This window comes from Cyprinodon variegatus, unplaced genomic scaffold, assembly GCF_000732505.1.
Source record: "Cyprinodon variegatus isolate N-32 unplaced genomic scaffold, C_variegatus-1.0 Scaffold578, whole genome shotgun sequence".
Taxonomy (NCBI): Eukaryota; Metazoa; Chordata; class Actinopteri; order Cyprinodontiformes; family Cyprinodontidae; genus Cyprinodon; species Cyprinodon variegatus.
In genome coordinates, this window is record NW_015151031.1 from 289450 (window position 1) to 309054 (window position 19605).

General features: G+C 38.9%; 1 protein-coding gene across 3 annotated transcripts in view; it reads left to right on the forward strand.

The window, feature by feature from the left end:
* LOC107095841 overlaps positions 1-19605 on the forward strand; it is a 106748-nt gene that overhangs the window by 31201 nt on the left and 55942 nt on the right. The window contains exon 1 of one of the 3 annotated variants that reach the window (XM_015392195.1): positions 14445-14547. The exons of the other annotated variants lie outside the window; for them this stretch is intronic. The gene's annotated coding sequence lies outside the window, so the exon portion shown is untranslated. Of the gene's footprint in view, positions 1-14444; positions 14548-19605 lie in introns of those variants that run through there. 3 annotated transcript variants of the gene reach the window in all.

Below are 19605 nucleotides of genomic sequence, written 5' to 3' on the forward strand. Positions count from 1 at the left end.
CCTCAACATAATGACGTCATGTGTTTTCCAACCCAGCCATCAGCCCCCCTCGCTTGAAACAGCTTCCAGCGCGCCTGGGTGTGGCTATTTTTTCGACATGTGACAGTGATGTAGATCAGGTATAAGTGAATCAGAGGAGCATTATTTTTTTTTTTCATCAGCGATGGGTTGTCTTTTTTTAAAATAACTATATAAGTTATGGGTGGATTTTACTTAAATTTTCAGAGAGATTACATTTTGTTAATAATCCAAATCACCACCTGGATCCAGGAATTTCTTTGAAAGATTCTGTGAGTACAGGCATTAAATTAAGGTGGAAGTCACAATATGTCGGGGTGAAGGAGCTACTTGGCGGAGGTTTGAGCTCTCCAAGTGCTTTTCTAGTTTGAAGATGTCAATGGGGTGGGGAAGAAAATATTATAATGTACATTTTTTGCTTTTATATCATTAGATATCCATGTCAGCACGTATATTTTTATAGTTTCATTCTAGGTTTTTAGATAGATCATCAAAGACACACTATGATAACCTGCAGTATTGCAATACTTGCGATTTTGGTCATGCCTTGGACTCAACCAAATATGTATTTGTACATATGGACTATGACCTACATGCACATAGGTGCTTTGTCTGATGTATTTTCCTGTGCTTATATTGTCTTGGTCGTTGTGGACTTTGTGCCTTCATATAAGACCAAAACTATGGAAATATAATTAAATTTTTTTGTTGATAATAATAATTATCTATGGTATTGGAATTCCAAACAATATCTATTTTTGTTCCTGCCCTCACTTATCCCAACCCTTGTCACTTACGCTGCTGGAAAGTTTCAGATTTTATCGTGAGATGAGATATAGGCGTGGGTTTTGGTCTCAACTTGGTCCCAGGTTGGTTAGTCAGGACTACAACAGGAAACAAGCCATGAAAAGCTTAACCGGACAAATTGGATTACAATTATTGGATACCGTATCCTATACTATCCTATAAGGCCTGAAAGACAACCACATAATCTGCCATGACTGCCAAAAACATTTCCAAAAGCAAAACAATTTGTCCATTTGAGGTATCTAGGCCTCAGATTCCAAAATTTCTCTCCACTCGATTTATGCACATTGCATATTGTTTAGTAACAGTGGATTTATAGGGCATCTGTTTTCCTGGCAAGACACAAAACAGAGGCAGAAGCAGTGGAATTAAACAGTCCTGGCGGAGGCTTGGCCCGTATTGCTCAGGGAAAAGGTCAGCCATTGCAATCATCTGTGAAAACAGTTTCTAATGTCTTCAGTGCTCTTTTTAAATGTAGAAAGAAATTCATACCTTCTGCATTCCTCCATATAAAATACAGTTATTGAACAAAAACCTTCCTTCTTGACATTTGCTCTTCTTCAGCACTCAAACTATAAAATTACATGACACACAGTATGTAGCAGCAGGTGGTGGAGGGTGTGAGCAGTACTCCAGTTGAGGGGGGATGATAATATTGCCCTTTCAACATTTGGTGGGCTGTGGGCTTACGAGTTGCCTGAGCAAAATAAATAAACCCAAAGCAGTTTCCAACAATGAAGATGGAGCTGATCCCAGTGGGAAATTAGTCCCTAACTCTGTAGGGGCAGTGATGGCAATGCCCGGACAGGGACTGACTGCAGCTCTACTGTAAGGTGTATTGGTCAAGGTCATGACAACCATAACATGCATATTGCTTTAGGTTAATAGACTATATTATTAGGCTATGTTTGCTTTAAAAAAAAAAAAAAAAACCCTCTTTTATCCCTTTTTACCACTAGACTACTGTGTGTGAGGCAAGGCAAGGCAAGGCAAATTTATTTGTGTAGCACAATTCAGTACAAAGACAATGCAAAGTGCTTTACATGATTAAAATATAGGAAAATAAAACAGAATCAAAGCAAGCAGAAAAAAATAAAATAAAAAATGCAGAAACAAAAAAGAACATTAAAAACACTTGGGCTAAGTTGAACTAATGATGTTTCATTTGAACTCTTTAACTAGAACAGTTGAGGCAATCCTAAACAAATGTGTTTTTAGTCTTGATTTAAAGGAACTCAGGCTTTCCACACTTTTACAGTTTTCTTGAAGTTTGTTCCAGATAANCTCTCACAGCGTCACGGGTTAGCTTCGGTGTGAGTGGTTGAAATAGACCGTCGATAAAGATGACAAGTGGCTTATCCAATCATATGCAAGGAGTTTTGATAAGGCCCAGCCTTCAGTAAAGGCAATTCCTATGGCGGTTTCCCAGATGTATGTGAGTGGAGCTAGGCGGAGCGAGACAGGTTAGAGACTATAGTCCTTTAATCCTGGAAATGTTCTTCATTGAGTCCATGTTATAGGGACCAATTAAAACCACTGGCAGTATCAAGGTGTTTATTCTGTAGAATAGTTTAACATATCTTATATGTTCATTTTAAATCCATAGTTTAAATCAATATCTAACCCAACCACTGACGCATGTCACCACAAAAAAATGTGACTTAGTCTGAAATGTTTGCCTTGAATATTGGCATTGCTTTCTGCACGCCAAACACCCTAATTTCCTCTTTTGTTGTTTGGCTTGTTGTTGTTCTGGCACAGGAATGAAGGCTGTTTCCCTCAGCAAGTAGCAGCATCCTGTCAGTGCATTCACTTCTTCTTTAAAACATAAACCTGCTGACAGCCTTCAGCAGGATAAAAGCTTCCTCAGTGTGAGCTCTCTCCATGTAGTGGAAGCACTACAAAGATGGCCCCAACAGTCCTCACCTCTTTCCATCAGAAACTGCAGTTTTTTTTACCATACATTTTTTCTTTTACCCTTTCTATTTGTTTTGTATTTATGATTACCTACCTCCTTTACTGTATTTCCGTCTTAGTGTATTTATTTAATATGTTTTTTGGGAAAATGGATTCAAAGACTGTTTTCAATCACAGTTTCACCTGATCTAACCTCTCCTCCAGCATCAGGGCCGACACAGACTGGAGATTCTTTTGTTGTTATTGTGCAAATAGGGATTCCTGGCCAGATGCTTCCTGACGGTGAGCGCTGAAGTCATTACCCATCAGTGTCTGTTTGACAAAATGAAAAACAAAAATAGCACTCTGAGAGGATTTTTGCCCCGCAGCCTGTTTTCCCCTCTGAGCCATTGTTCTCTCATTCACACAGTGAAGGCCAAAGCATGTTACTGGCAACAGAAATATTCCCTCTGAGGAGATTGCTTTCTGTGTGTATGAATGTTACTGGTGTTTGAATGAAGTCTGATACAGAATGCCAATAAGACTAGGAGCCTCTACTGCTTGTGTGAAGCTTGTTACTCTGAAGACATTTATTTGGATTTAAGCTGCAGCTATTTACCCGGAAGTTAACAATTTATTAGGATATAGTATTTGGATTTTTTGTTTTTGTTTTTTAGTGGGAACGACATGTCTGTGTTTACCAGGGAGTTTGGGTTTCCTGATCTGCAGGGTCCCAGCGGAATCCGTCTGGATGCAGGCTGCCTGTATCTTCTTTGCCTGAAGCGATTGGTTGTAAACCATGGATTAAACCACCACAGTGCACATCATTTCTCCATTTGCTTTGTTTCTATTGTTTCAGTCGTTCAGTGCTTGTATTTAAAAATTAATACTTCACAGTATTAATAAAAGTAAGAGGCTTTGAAGATGTGTGAAATAGAGAATTTTGGATGGATAGATAGATGCTGGGACAGTTTTCCTGGCTCTATTTTGTTTTCACCAACCCATCGCTGAATAAATGTCCATATTTTTTAGGCTGCACAAGAATGCCGCTACTTCTTATGCTGCTTTCTGCCATCTCTGAATAAAGCTGCAGAGTGATGCACTCTGTATAAATGCTTACAGCAGCAGAGTTCGCCTAGATAAGTGTTGGTCTGCATCAATCACGTGTGGTTGAGAGGAATTGTTATCCATTCACCCCTGCATTGTTTAAAGATCGTATATCATGTTTAACCTCTAAAAGTCACCCATAGACAAATATATGATGAAATATATTTGTTTTATTTCAACCCTGCAGAAAAAGGCATTCAAAGTGAAGCCGCCTTTCCCCATCTGGGTGCTGCTTGCAACTTCTGAAGACCGAAAAAACAAAAAAAAACAAGACCTCTTGAAGCCAAATAAGAGCTTCACTAATTAGAAATTAGTTAAAAATGCATTTTCTTTTATGTCTCTGTACAGATTAGCTGCTAAAAGAGCCACAATCATCAAGATCATTGTGCTCTGCTTTAAAATAATCCCTTCCTGATCTGGAAATGTGGCTTTTTGTTTACAGTGCAGGCACAGCAGAGACAAGGTAGGTGCTTCCAGGAGGGGAAGCTATATCTAGAGCCTCAAACTGCTTTTTTTTTTTTTTTACAGGACAGTAAAGGGATGATGTTCAGGCAGCAGAACTCATCAGGTTTGCTCAGAGATGCATGAATCAAGTCAAATACCACATTGTGCCTGATTTTAATAAGGAAATGGAATAATTATATCTTTAAAAGCTCCAAAATCTAGGTATTCTTAAAGCTGCTTGTCTGTTCTTTGGTACTTCACATAGTAGCTTTCTGTAAGCGATAACCTGCTGTAGGGCCCTTTAAAGCTTCTCTGCATGCTGTCAACTATAAAGTATAGCAATCAAGTTTGGGTTTCTGTTCATTCCTTTATTCAGTGATGTCAAACTCCATGGCACAGCTATGCTCTTTGCAGACCTCCTCCTCTTTAAATATAATTGGATCCCAGAGTTTACAGCTACTGCTTATTATTTTCATATTTATGGAATACAATTCTGTTGAGATCCATGAAAGCCACTCCTGCACTCTAAATATTCAGCATTATAAAGCATCTCAACCAGCCCCCACCACCACTGATGTGCAAATGCAGACCCAGACTTCAGTCTCGTGCTGTAAAAATTGCTGCACTTGAATTTTAAACTGTTTATTAATAATTTCTGCTTTGCATGTAGTCTTTATTAGCAACTGCGTCTTTGGAGCTGCAGAATATCACTGATCTCTCTTTTTTAGAGGCTAATACTTTCTTGATCTTCCATGCTTAACCAAGATCAGAGGTTCCATACTGGAAAAAATAGAAATCCAGATAAGTCAATTTTTCTTAAATTAAGTGCATTTGTTCTTGAATTTAGGAGGTAAGTGCCAATGGAACAAGATAATTTACATTTAAAATAAGAAAAAAACAATTGCATTGTCTTATTTCAAGTGCATATTATATAATTATCTTGTTTTAAGAGTAAAATGCTCATTGCATTGGCAAATTACTTAATTTAAGAGATTTTTACTTATTTCTAGATTGTTTTTGTAGTGCAATGTGCCAACAGCTGTGTTTTTACTGTATCTACTGATGTGATTAATGTATTCTGAAAATTAGAAGACGCTCCCTTTTCCCAAATGACGGAAAACTCACTCGTGTGTCTATATCTGTTTGGCAAGTTTCCTTTTTCGCTAATGTCTGTTCAGATGCCTTTCAGTAGGTAGTTGTACTCTGTTCTGGTATGTGGCCTTGCCAACTGAACTGATTAGTTTAAACATCAGCAGTCTAGTGAGTCAAATATCAGTGGTGTTACTGCTGTTCTTTAGTCTCATCTGAAGGAAAAATCTGATGGTAGTAAATGTGTCATTGGTGGTCTAGATGCTTCACAAATGGTAAAGCTTTAAAAGCATTGAGCATGGTGCAGTAAAAAGGATAGATTGAAAGGAAAATTGGATTTCCTGGGCTGCTTTCAAAAGAGATGCGTTCATTTAGAGCGCTGTGTGGCTGCAGGCATGTTGATTATGATAAAAGGCTCTGCTTTGGTCATAGGGCTTTAAATAAACCAGAATAAGCTTGAAGAGTGATGGTGCATGCCTCAGCCATTCAAAAACACACGGCAGGGTATGGGTCACAGTGTCTCCCTTATGCAACATCTGACACATAAACGCTGTTTAATTGAGTTCTTCCGAGGCCTGTCTTTTCAGACAAAGTAACGACAGATGGAAAATGTATAATAAAGTAGGCTGATGCGTCATGATTCCGCATATCTGTCTGTTAATTTCATAGCTTCTGTTTAGTCACTTTTTTTCTAGTTCACTGCCAGATCCGGTGAATAAAATCTCATTTGTACAACAAGGGTAACTGTCCTATTTCCAGCAGATCACGGTCATTTTTGAAGTTGTTGTTGAAAATGTTCCTGTTCTGCTATGAGTGATGGCATGCTAAAAAAATGTGTTTTGGTTGGTTCAAAATCTGAGGAATGAATGAAGGACAGGAGTCCCAGCCCTTCCTTGAAGATGCTTTTATTGAGCATTTGGGGGGAAGGTTATAAAATTCTGCTGCATCAGAAGGACATACTCTAAACTTGTAAGAAGACATTATTTTTTTCTTATCCTTTTTTTTTATTTTAAATAAAAAGGCCATCTTGGGAATGTATTTTGGTTTTACAAGCAACCTTGGCTAAATTAGTCAGAATGGAAGGAAACACATCATTTACAATTTCAGTTTCAAGCATCTGACATGCTGAGCTGAGTGAATCTCATTAGCACAAACAGATAATGATGCATTTGAATAGATGGTGTGAGTATTGCTACTGTAAGAAATTTAAACATATAGCAGAGGTCCTAAATATGTGCAATACATGTCAGAATGTATGCATGCACACTGGCAGAAATCTGACTTAGCATTTTTTAGTATACTCATATGTATATAATTTTTGTTTTTCATGTATTAGTGTTAATACTAACATGCTCTCTTATCTTCTTTGATTTTAGGCTGGAAAAACATCTAAATTGAAGGAAAGCTGCATGCGATCCATAATGCAATGTCCTTACATTAATGCAACTTTGCCATTGTCCTCATCATTAACCCAATATTGTCCACTTTATGAAGCCAAGAAGAAACAACAGGAAGTGAGAATTACTTGTCTGTCATGTTCATTAATGAGAGCTCTTCCACATCCGCGGCTACTCCTCCGCACGTCACTGTTCTGTTATACATATTCACCGTATCTTGGCGTCTGTTACCGCCAAGATACGGTGCCGAGCTAATTTTTACTCCGCTCTGGTCCGGCCAGGTCAAGATCCGCATCTGCAATCGCACCAAACAAGAAAAAGAACGTCGAGAAGATCTGGTTTGTTAAATAAAAATATAGTAACGATAGATTGGTATCTAAAAATTATAGCATAATTCTTATAGATTCCCGAAAACTAACACCGTTTAATTAAGTGATTGGTTACAAACTATTGGTACTTCAAAATAGCAGATTTCTTATCTCGATCTTAATATTTATCTTATACCAAGAGTTTTTAAAGTTTAATCAAATCCAGTCACAACTTCCAAGAGCGCTTCTCACAACTTAATTGGTTCATACAAATCAATTTTATATGATCCTAGTTATCCCTGTTAAAAAAAATCCACAACAAAAAGAAAATATTTGGGCAGAAAGCGCACATATGCCGGCTGCTGATGGGGATTTTTTATTAATATGTCATATTAAATTAGGCGTTCATTTCTGCATCTTTTGCTCCTATGAATTTAATGATAATATAGAGAATGCTCTCCTCAAGCTCTGAAGAAGGCGAAGCAGATCAAGACGGGAGGAACAGCGGAGGGTGTAGGCTTTTCTTTTGCGCAGGCAGTCTGGAGCGCAGTTGGATTTCGGGGTCACACATTAAAATGTTGACTAAAACAGTGAATCATTTGTCTAGGATTTAATCAGGAAAGAGTGGCCTATTAAACTATGTGGAATTTATATGGATAATGACTTGCGAAAACCACAATATCAGCAAGTGAAACCAACTCCAGACCAGATAAGTCATTTAACTCTAAAAACATGCTGTGATGACCTGTTTTAAACTCTGTGTCACCGGACAAAGACCCAGTTGATGGTGTGAATGTAGTTCAATAGGGCGAGCCTCTGGCTACATTTGTGTAACTGTGTCACTGTGTTCTGTAGTGCATTGTTATGTTGCTTAGCATCCACCCGGTCTCCCATCCCACTGTGGATTGTCAGGCATCAAGCAAAAGCACCATGACCCACAATGCCATTGTGGTTGCCAAGCAATCACGCAGGAGCGACATGGCAGTAGACATTTTTATGACGTCCTTTTTTCCCCCTCTTTAAATGTAAACGTATCCATTCGACCAAAATGGTCAACAACAATGATTTGTTCCTTCCAAGAACAGCAAACAGTGGCGACCATTGTTGGAACCAGTGAAGACTCTACTGGTTGAACAAGATGATTATTTTTACTCCATTATGTCTTCTTCAGGATCTGTGTATGATGATACGGAGAAATGATCCAAATCATTGGGACCCCATGAGGTGTTTGATTCCTGCTGGGTTGGCTGAATGCTAAATGCTCTCAGGCCCTCAGGGTTATTAAGTCAACACAAAAAGCTGTCTCATCTCCTCTCTTAATGCGGCCATTCCCTGCAGGCATGAAAGCGGTGCTAAATTTAGCAGACCTAAAAAAAAGTACACTGTAGCAAGTTCTTATTGAGTTTTCACCCACAAACGTCCCGCTCACCCATTTCCTCTGTGAACGGTACGCATGTGAGTTAGCCGCAGCACAGACGCACCTGATGAATAATTGAGCCAACGGTGAAGCCCTTATAAATTATCCAACTGTGTGTCCCCCAATTGAGAGGAGGGAATGCATCTCATGTTGATTCTGTGGGTTTTTACCTCCAAGACATTGGCCCGATAACGGCAAAAAAAAAAAAAAAACTTTTTGCAGTTACATCTATATAGTAATGTCCTCACAGCAAAGCTTTCTCTCTTGTGATTCCAAACCAGAAAAACAATGCTGCTCAAAAGAAAACTGACCTCAGAATGGAACATTATAGACACAATTACCTATAACGTTTTATGTTTATGTTTATAGTTGCATAATTGTTATCCAATAGGAATTTGCACTTTTGGAGTACAGTATATTTTAGTTCTTCTGGCCGGCTAGCTCAAGTGATCGTATCGTAGCTGGGGGAAATGAGCTGCCAGTGTGGGTCCTTAGGCAAGACCCTTCACGCTAATGTCTGCTTTGGGGAGTGGTTAGGGCATTGTGCTTAGAATCCTGAGGTTGTGAGTTCAAACCCCACTCCCCTAGACTGCCACTTTGGGTCCCTTAGCAAGACTCTTAACCCCACACTGTTCCCCGGGTCCCGCTCAATGGCAGCCCACTGCTTCCCAAGGGCTTTGGTCTAATGCAGAGAGTTAATTTCGTTGCCCTGTACTTGTGACAGTGTAAGGACAATGAAACACTGGTAAAAAAAAATATAAAAATTAGAGTTTGTTGCTTTTCTATAACTGCTTTCAGTTCTACTCTCTATACCAGGGGTCACTAACCTGGAGCCCGCAGGCACCAAGGGGCCCTCAAGGACCACATGCGGTGCCCTCAGCGTCTTCTAAAAACAGAACAACTCACCAGTGGGCTACGTTTAAAGATTTATTTTATTCTGTTGCTCTTCCTTTCTTATCATTTATAGATCATTTCATCATATTATAGAAATTTCAAGATGACAATATTTAAAAGAAAATAAGATATTAGAAGTTAATAATAAAAATTACTTTATTATGGAGGAAGTTTAGGTGAACTCTGACCCTTTTTGTTCATGGGTCAGTATTGGTAGCCCTTCCTATGATTCAGTAGCCATGAAGTAGCCTTAAAAAGGTTGGTGACCCACCTTTACAATTGTACCAGCATCTTATCTATAATAGATTCCCCAGATGTCCTTTGTTTTTCCAGCAGCTAAGTGGTAAAGTCAAAAACTGCTTAGTTATGGAAGTTCAGATTAAAGCCAATTTGAGAAAATTTAAACCCACAGAACGTACCATAGAACTGTTAGGAAAAGGAGTATTATGCCTTATTTTTAGAATGTTTTTTTTCTAACAATTTCTCAAATAAAACAATTAAAAGCAAGGTCACACATTTTTTATTCTATTTTCCAAAAATGTGATAAAACCTACTGTAATTCCAAACTTTAACTAGACATCCTCTTCTACCTACACAGCCAAGAGGTCAAAGGTAACCCCAGAGATGTGGAGAGCCACACCTGTTGGTGAGAGAAACAGGTTGACTGGACACCTTTGCAAATCTGACATCTATGGAAGAGTTTAAACAGGAAGTCTTTATCAGATGAGACCCATAAGGAGTTCTGTTGGCAGAGTGCATAATGCCGGAATACCCTGAATGCACCATGCTGACTATGAAGGGGGCTTAATAGTTGCTTCAAAACAGAGCTACAGTTTTTAACAAAACTATTCCACTTAAAAACTCAGTTAGCATGGCCTAGTCAAAGTCTTCCTAGTGAAATAAGTTTGCATATTAGAGATTTTTGTTTTTTTATAGTCTTTCAATAGAGACGACCAAAAAATCATCGAGTGGAAGAAACGAGTGGAGACTACAAGTGTTTAGAACTTGCTAGTTGAACCGACTTTAAACACTTGTAGTCTCCACTCGTTTCTTCTGTTCCCCAGAAAATAATATCATAACCACATTAAAAGCCAGTCACATTTTTGATTCATAAAAAAACTCTAACTAATAAATAAAAAATGGACGGATGGACTTTTTGATACTGTAAGTTAGCATCACAAATTTCAAATTTCCATTAATTAACTATTTACATCATCCAGCCAGTTATTTATTATAACAACAGAAAGAGGGAAAAAAAACGATTGATTATTAATTAAAACAAGCATCACAGTATAAATACTTTAAATTTTGCAGCTTTCCTGTGTATTAACACTTTAAAATCCTCCAACCTGCTGAAAGCATCTGGCTGTTTTGCAACATGACCTGCATGTGCAGCACGCATGATCATTACTGTTTCCGACCAGCCATCAATTAATGTAAAAAAAAAAATGGATTTCAGCATGGCCACTGTGGCTGTAATTACATGCTGTATATTCTGCGTGCTTCACCATAAATACGCAGGGCTACGTCCATCCTGTGATTTATCCCCTCTGAAGTCAGCCCATCGATTTTCTGATCCGCAGTGGAGATGCTAAATATCCAAGAAAGACTTTACAAGCCTTTCCTGTGCGTATTTTGAGGGGAAAGCAGCCTTGAAATGCAGAAGAGCAGCCGATTATAGCGAGAAGAACCCCCCCACCGCCACTAAAGGAGCCGCAGTGAAGGCAGGAAATCTCTCTGGCTGTCATGTATGATGGAGGAATCAGATTGGATTCACCACAGGGTGCTGAATAAATGTGCACAATTTTAAAAAAGGTGGCTTTGAGTGAGAATTTGCTCTGAAGGCTTTTTTTAAGTATTTGACATCTCAAAAATACTTTCTTCCCTCATTATACAAACATAACATTCATATTTGGACTGATGGCTTCATGGTGGCTCAAAGTCATGGCTGTATTATTCTTGCGTGTTCCACTATAAGCTATAGGCAAACAGTAAACACATTAAAGCAGCATTACAGCACTCTGCAGTGAGGGGGACTTTCTGACAACACAGCCTCCCCTCCACCTTCTTTATGGCACAGCTACATGATATTTATGCATTAAGTTTCCCTATAAATATTGTTCAGTCTTACAACAAATATTCCTGCACCAGCGCAGCAGAGCTGATTAGACTGGGAGCATATTGCTATGTGAATAAGTTTGCATATTAATGAGAAAACTGGATCACATTGAAGTATGAGCTTCCTACTGACATTATACTGACGACACTGTTTGGTTTTTAAACCCAAATTCATTCTGTTGTATTGTTTTGTTTTTGAATATGTATAAAGTAGTTGTGTTAAAGGTATTGTTGAGGATTTCCGTGATTTTTTTTTAAAGACCCGCCTTCTCCACTCGTGCAAGAGCATGCTTGAGCCAATTTCTCCTCTTGCATGCTCTGTTTAAAAGTTGCTGTTCTCATAGCTCATACAAGCTTACTTTGTCTGAACATCCGCCCTAACCCCTAAATCCCTCAATCACTATATAGAACAGGGACTATATACTGTATATATATATATATATAGTGAGAATGATTAACCAATTGTTTGGCCAGATGATCACTACTTTTCGCTTCCCGTTGGTCACGTACTTTCCCCTGCGTGGTGCCTGCGCCATCTTTGTTATTAGTCGCCACTGTTGGGTAACAACAGCCTATAACGACAGCGGGCCGCTGTGACAGCAAATCCCATAATGCTTTGCGAGGAGAGCTCTCTGAGCAGAGCATTCTGGGATATAGCTGCCTCTTCTGATGCCTTTCTTTTCTTTGCGTACACTTCGAAGACACGTTTTCTCTCATGACCCTCTGCCATTTTCAAAGAACCGTGGTGAGAAAGTTGAGCTTCAATAAATGTCTGAAACCTTAGCTCACCACAAGCCTGAAAGTGCGCATGAGCAGAAAAAGATGGCTAACAGGACGAGCATGTAGGACGGCCTTACGTAAACATATTTACACCAGAGCAGAAAAGGGAGAATGATTGACAATAAGGAGGACCACTTATTTACATGATCCACCCGGAAATAAAACATTGTCCTCTATACCTTTAAAAGATTTGTTGATGTGGTTTGCACATTGTAAAAAACAGCATTTTTCTATTCAATCTGTTTATCTTTGATGTTTTATAATAACTTTCAATACATTTTAATATTGCAAAAACTTTCAAACTAAAGGAACATAGCTAAATACATATTTATTCCCAATAAAAGCACAATTTACTACAAAGACAATTCAACATTTTTACATTAATTAAACAGTAAAATAAAAGCAGAATAAAAGTAAATAAAGATTAAAAAAACATAATAAAAGCAGGCAGTAAAACAATAAAACAGTTGGACCACAACCTTATACTAATACATCAGTGTAAATTCAACAGTCAAAGGCAGCTCTAAACAAATGGGGTTTTAACTTTTACTTTAAAGAACTCAGGCTTTCAGGAATTATACGGGAGTTTGTTCCAGATCAGTGGAGCATAGGATCTAAATGCTGCTTCTCCATGTTTGGTTCTAGTTCTGGGTGAACAGAGTAGGCTGGAACTAGAAGACCTTAGGGTTCTGGGAGGTTAATGCACTGACAACAAATCTGTTTTGTATTAAAGGTGCTGATCCATTCAGTGATTTATAGATTAACAGAGCGATTTTAAATCTATTCTCTGAGCTACAGGGAACCAGTGTACTTCAGAACCGGGCTGATGTGTTCTACTTTCAGCAGAGTTTTGGATCAGCTGCAGCTGACTGATGGACTTTTTAGGCAAATCTATGAAGTTGGGCTGGTTATTTTCACCAAAGTCCTGAATCGATTCGATTTTGATTCATGCAGTTCTAAATTGATTACTTTTGATTCTATCTGTTTTTATAATAATGAAAGTGCTTCAACTGTGTTTAAAAATACTAATGTATTTTATTTTATCCCGTCATATTAACACAAAGTGCAAACTTGTAAATCGGACAGTTAAACTTGAGAGGTGAACAACACTGTCTCAAAAGTGCAAACTTGTTTGTGAAAAGTGTAAAAGTGAAGCGTCACTCAAGCAAGCAGACGTGACACAGAGGGGACACAGCAGACATGCATGAGCTGCATTATCTTCAATTCACAAACCATATTTGCAGCGTTGTCTGGAACAACTACAGGGTGTTTGCTGGTCATCCCCCGTTTGTTAATGTCGTCAGTCAACATATTGCCTATATTTGCAGCCGTCTGGCTTGAAATAATCTTGAGTGCATCTTTCCTGCTCATTTGAATGCGAACTAATCGATCTCATTCCCTAGAAATGGATTTTGCAAAAATGTAAAGGAATCGATTCAAAATCGATTAAATCGATTTTTTTACCCAGCCCTACTATGAAGACACTGTTGCAGTTATTGATCCTACTATACTCTTCTTCTTCTATCCACTTTGTTTTAGATATGTTGCCAACATGGTGCTAAAAATGTTTTTTTGTTTTGTTTTGTTTTGTTTTTGCTTTTCAAAACTACGGTGAGGGGAACTCCTAGATCAGAAATGTATTCCCCCCCCAGTTTAATATGGGATGAATTATGCAGATGAGCTCTGTCGTATTCTGGTTTCCACGGCATCAGGCAAGCGCCCTTTCAGATTCTGCTTGGATGCATTCCTACTGTAATTATGACAGCAGCAAAGTTACCTTTCACAGGGTCAAAATTCATCAGGTCATGCTGCAGATAATTTTTGCATTTCTACAGGACACAGTGTGAAGTTCTGAGTATTATCCAGGTCATGATCCGACTAAGCAGCTGTCACTTTGGTCTGACTGATGGGAATTTGAAAAGTAAATGCAGGATTAGGGATTAGTCAAGTGGTGGAACATGGCCAGGATCATGACACAGCAGCAGCAGCACCTGCCGGCATCAGGCTCAGTTGAAAAGCGTCTCACAACTTGACCGGCGGAGCCGCTTCCTTGTCTCCATGCCTACCGTGAGGGCTGTTCATGTTTAGCTGGAGCATGCTCAGATTGGCTCTCTCCCCTCTAACAATAGCCAGCGAGAGGGCTCGCACTGACACACACTCTTAGTCTACCCCAGCTCTCAGTGGGAGCGAGACAGAGAGGAGAGGCTGCATGCTGGGCTGCTGAGCTCACAGCACAATCCACCCTACAAACACAACCGGGATCCTAACAAAGGTAGGCACCCAGACCTCCTGACATTCGCCTCCTTTTTTACCACAGAGTTTGTAGCATTTGCAGATCTGTGAAGCATGACTGTAGAGTCCAGAAGAAGCTGAAGATGAAGACGGACCATGTGGTCTGCTTTGTGAGTGACAAGGCTGCACTTTTTTCACAGATCTCTCTATCTAAGCCGCTGTTACAGGATAAACATGTCATTTCATGAATGGTGGCTGCAGTTTGAGAAATTCTCCAGCTTAACAGAGGTGTAGTAGTTGACAAAGCGGCGATGGATGAATTATTCATGCTGCCTTGTATGGAGTGAAGTCGGAGGGTGACAGCAGGTGTAATGTGATGCTTTGCATAGACACAGATAGCTGTTTTAGCCTCTTTTGATACAGCTGCCCCATTTTACAGTCACCACTTTGCTTATTCAGATCACCATGCTGCATATCTCGCATCTTTAGAGCCTCCTGACTTAAAAGGTGCTATAATACAGCAAAAAGGGATATTTTGGTTAGAAAATGTAAATTTTACATGATATGTGAGCAAAAAAAGCTTCCTCCTTTGGCTTGCCTAGCATTTTAAATGTGTGGTCTGTCTGTATGTGTGCGATCTGGTCTGACTGAGAGGTATCTCCAGTGTTATCATGTAGTCTCGCCCTATTTCTCTCCGAGGCACGCTCAGAGAAATTCACTCACTCTCTCCCACTAACGCTAAAAGATTCAGCAACCACTTCCCACAAGATTAATTATAGCGGCTGATGAATTCCTGCTTGGTCGATAGTGTATTCCATCGCAGCCGGCCGGCCGGCCCCTTGTGTCTGTGCTTGGGTTGGCTGTTGGCTGATCTCAGAGCAGCATGAATTTAAAATGGCCTTTTCTGTGGCCTCAATTGTAAAGGAGACATGAGAGAGTGGATGAAGTTGATACATATAAATGGCAAAACTGGTGTTGATCTGCAGCTTTTTTAGATGGTGCTGTTAATAAATGGGATTTAGTTTTTGATTGTAGTGATTTGAAACTTCTTAGAGTGAGGATATGGCTGATTTATCAGGTGCAGAGGAGGGCAGATGCTCAGCAATAAAAGGAAAAACTCCTTACAAAGACTGATCCCTTTGATAATACTGTAAATCAGCATTTATTTGATCCTCTTTCACTTTCTAAATGAGGGTTTTAAAACTGATTGTCTGATCAGAACTTTAAAGTAGAGGTGTAATAATAAATCCATCTGATATCCATGCATTATATTGGAATCAGATTGAGGAAAACAAATATTACATGAAGGTTAGAAGGTCATCTATGGGATTCTGTAAAAGTTTAAAAAAAATAATCATCTATGGAAGCAAATGGGTCCCAATTTCATAATGGATTAATAGAAATGCTTTTTCATTTTCAAAATAATTCTGCATTTCTTGACTTATAAGTAAAATAAAAGGTAAATAACTCAAATTGCATTATCATTTTATTCTTCAAGAGAGCTCATTTAGTCAATTTGTTAAAATATTCAATAGAAAAAAATTACATTTAATTTGTAGAAGAATGTCCCTGCAAAAACTTACCAAAATTCATTTTTAAATTTCAAATTTGAAAATTAAAATGCATGAAAAAAAAGATTTTTAATTTACAATTCTTAAATTCATTTTTTTCACTCATACAGGAAATTAGTAATAGATAATCCAAACAGCTTTTTCATTTGCTTCCATAGTCATGTCACTCAAGTTTAGCTAATTTTAGTTGCAAGGCAGAAATGATTTTCTCACTGCTGTCACACCAACTGTTAATTACAATAAAACCTAATAACATTGGATTTATCTCAGTTTTATACCTTTTACGACTAAAGGGTGATTTATTTTACCCTTTTTTATTTAGAAAAGGCTTAATGAAAATGTCTATTTTTTTTTTATTATGGTTCTTATTATGTCAACATTATATTGAACATGCACCTTTTGTGTGACCTTTAGTTTTACAACCTCAGTCTAGATTGCTCAGTAGAATAGAATATGTTTCTAGATGCTGAAAAAATTAAAAGTTTGGGGACGGTTAGGGTCCCATTTAGGACACTTTTTTTGTCATGTGGCTTAAAGATCTCCCTACAGCCGCTTAGCAAGCAGTGAAATAGAAGAAAGTGAAACTAAAATAAATATCCCCGCTACAGTGAATAATCAAGGATTAACCTCAACCAATCACAAAACACGGTCCGTTGTACACGATTGGTTCCTGACACGTCAATCATGGTTGTCCGCATGTCCCTGCCCCCTGTGCATGTACCCTGATTCATGAACGAATCAAACCCCCCCAATGCTCGTGCAGGACGCCATGGCTGGAAGCTAGCCACTGTTATGCTACGTTCACACCTAAAGCAGCAAGAGCAGCAAAAATGCGTATGCTGCTTAATTTTTTTATGCTCGAACAAGTTTAGTTCTGATGCGCTGCTGAAGCATCTCTGCTGCTTCTGCTGGGCAGTGAAAAAAGTGGGTCTGATGCACGTTTGGCGGAGCTACCCTATCCTTTCTTTGCCTGTAACAATGACAGCTATATTTGCTGTAATCAGTGGGTAAAAAGTAGAATCTATTTTGAAGTGAGAAAGTCCACCTGAAAACATCGTCAGTGCAGTCAGTTCATCCAGATTACCATCCTGCCTTCAAATATTATTTCTGTTGGAGCTGCTCAGATCGGTGCGCTGTCACTAGGAATCCCATTCAACAGCAGCCTCTGGCCCGGTCGCCTCTGAAAGGCGGAAGGCTTTTTCATTTAGTTATCCAAACTGCAGGCACCAGGATAACAAAAGCGAACATGTTTTCCGGCATATTAAGTTAATTTAGGCGTTAATAAACTGTTTTAGACGAGTGATCATAGCGCTCTGCATCATCAGTGCTGCCTGTCTCCCTGCCACCTCCCAGATCAGCGATGCGCTGCAGGACCTTGTGCTGCGCAGCGATGCACGTCAACCATTGACTTTGCATGTAAACTAGCTGCTTTCGCTGCCTCTGCTGCTTTAGGTGTGAACGTAGCATTATGTTGTTGTTAGCTCGTGTCATGAGCACTCGATCTCGGCTTGATTCGTTCTTGATCTCGGAAACATCTGAACGCCTCGACAGAAAGCATGCACGTTCATGTGCTTTGCAGGCGTGGTTTCGAGGGGTAGTCCGAAGGGAGAGGCATGGTTGTGTATGTTTTAAAATAAAACTTGCTGGAACCGTTTTTCCAAGCTCTCCTACAGCACCTTTAATATGACCCCAGCCCAAAGGAAAATTATTATACACTTCATGCAATTAGTATTTTTCACACAAAGAAACTAAGGATGGAGGCGGTGCATCACCCATAATGTTCCTGGAGGAAACAAGCACTGACAACAGAGCTAATGCAGTTTTTTTGTCAGAGTAACCACCTAACATAAAAGAAAGGTTTAAAAATAAATCAAATGGCCATTTGATTTGCACTGCAAATTTACTTTAATATCAGATGAATTTAGAGTTGTTTTAAGGTGGTATCAATCAGTTTAGCTTGTTAGCTTCATCCTTCAGAACCAATTATGTTTATACTAAATGAATGAACAGGCCAAATATGTCATCTAATGTAGATAGTCCTAAACAATTGCTTTAAAGAAACCAAAATAGACTTTTTTGTTGTTGTCTGCCTCCGATGACTCACCTGTCTGGCTAAAGCAGAGAAGGTCCCTGCTTCACTCACCAAACCAGATAAAACTTCAGCTGAGGGGATGAAACAGACAATTAACAGACAATAGCGTCGGACACATGCAGCGACAGCAGAGGAGCAGAAATAGAGAGTTGTGGAGTGATGGATGGCAGACTCTGAGTGAGAAAGAAAAGCAGGGCGAGAGCTGCTCTCTCACCCAGTGGGATATTGGAAAATAAATTGAGTTGACATGAGCAGGTTTGCATAGAGATATTGATGCTGCTGAGTGAGATGTTAGAAGTTTGGACTCTGGGCCTGTGAGGTTCGTGGAAGGCTAATCATCTCTGTTAGGGCCTCCAAAAGGCTACCTGTGTTATGTTTTTAGTAATTTTCATCCGTCATTGATAAAGAGCTACATCAAGCCTTTTACTATGTGTTACCAGACTGTGTCTGTTGTGGTCTAAATGGTTATTCCTGGAGCTGTTATTTAGAAGGAGGTGTAACTGGAGAATCTTGCTTTTTTATTGTATGATGTTAAGTTTGATTGTCAGAGCTGGGAGTACCGTTGCTCAGAGGAGTTTGAGGTGAACTGACAATGTTCCCAGTTTTGCTTCCTTCTCAAGGCAAAAGAGAGTTTTGGAGTTAGTCAGGTTTCTATTTCTGGCTTTAAATGGGATGCTGCTGTGTATAAAGTACTCTTAGGAGGCTTTTACAATTTAAAAATTGGCTTTATGCATAAAACAAGTTCCAGGTCTTGTGCTTCTTTACTGAATTTTTTTTTTTCCAAAACTATAACTTTAACGGCATGAAACCAATTTGTTTGCAGCAGTTTTTTGCAGGACCAGAGCAGTGTGTTTTTTTCCCTTGGTGAAGTTGGGGTGGATGCATGAAAGTGGTTCCATTGCTAAACCACTGCCACTGCTTGTTTGGTGCCAGCTCTTAAAGGTATAGTGGAGGATTTTTGCAAATTTTTTAAAAGACCTTCTCCACTTAAAAAAAAAAATGCACTTGCAAGAGCATGCACGAGCCCATTTCTCCTCATGCAAGCTCTGTTTAAAAGTTGCTGCTATTATAGCTCTGTAACAATGAGCCATTGTTAATTGTATATTGGCCATAGTAGCAGCTAAACACAGGATCTGGTTTTCTACATTGGTTTATATTTGTTTGGGTTTTGGTTCTTTGGTTGGCCACATCTTGTTTTTATTTTTGTAAAAAGGTAAATTGATTTCACTTTAAAATATATATATTTTTTTTGTTTATTTATAAAAGGGACATTAAATATTTAAAATATTTTGAAATACTCACCTCTGCTGTTTCACTCTCCAAGCAGGTGTGTACAGGACTGTACCATTAGATAATTGAAGAGGCGGGAGGTTGATGTGATGTATGGTATTTTCATTATTGAGTTTGACTATTTGTTTGGATTGAATTAATATAT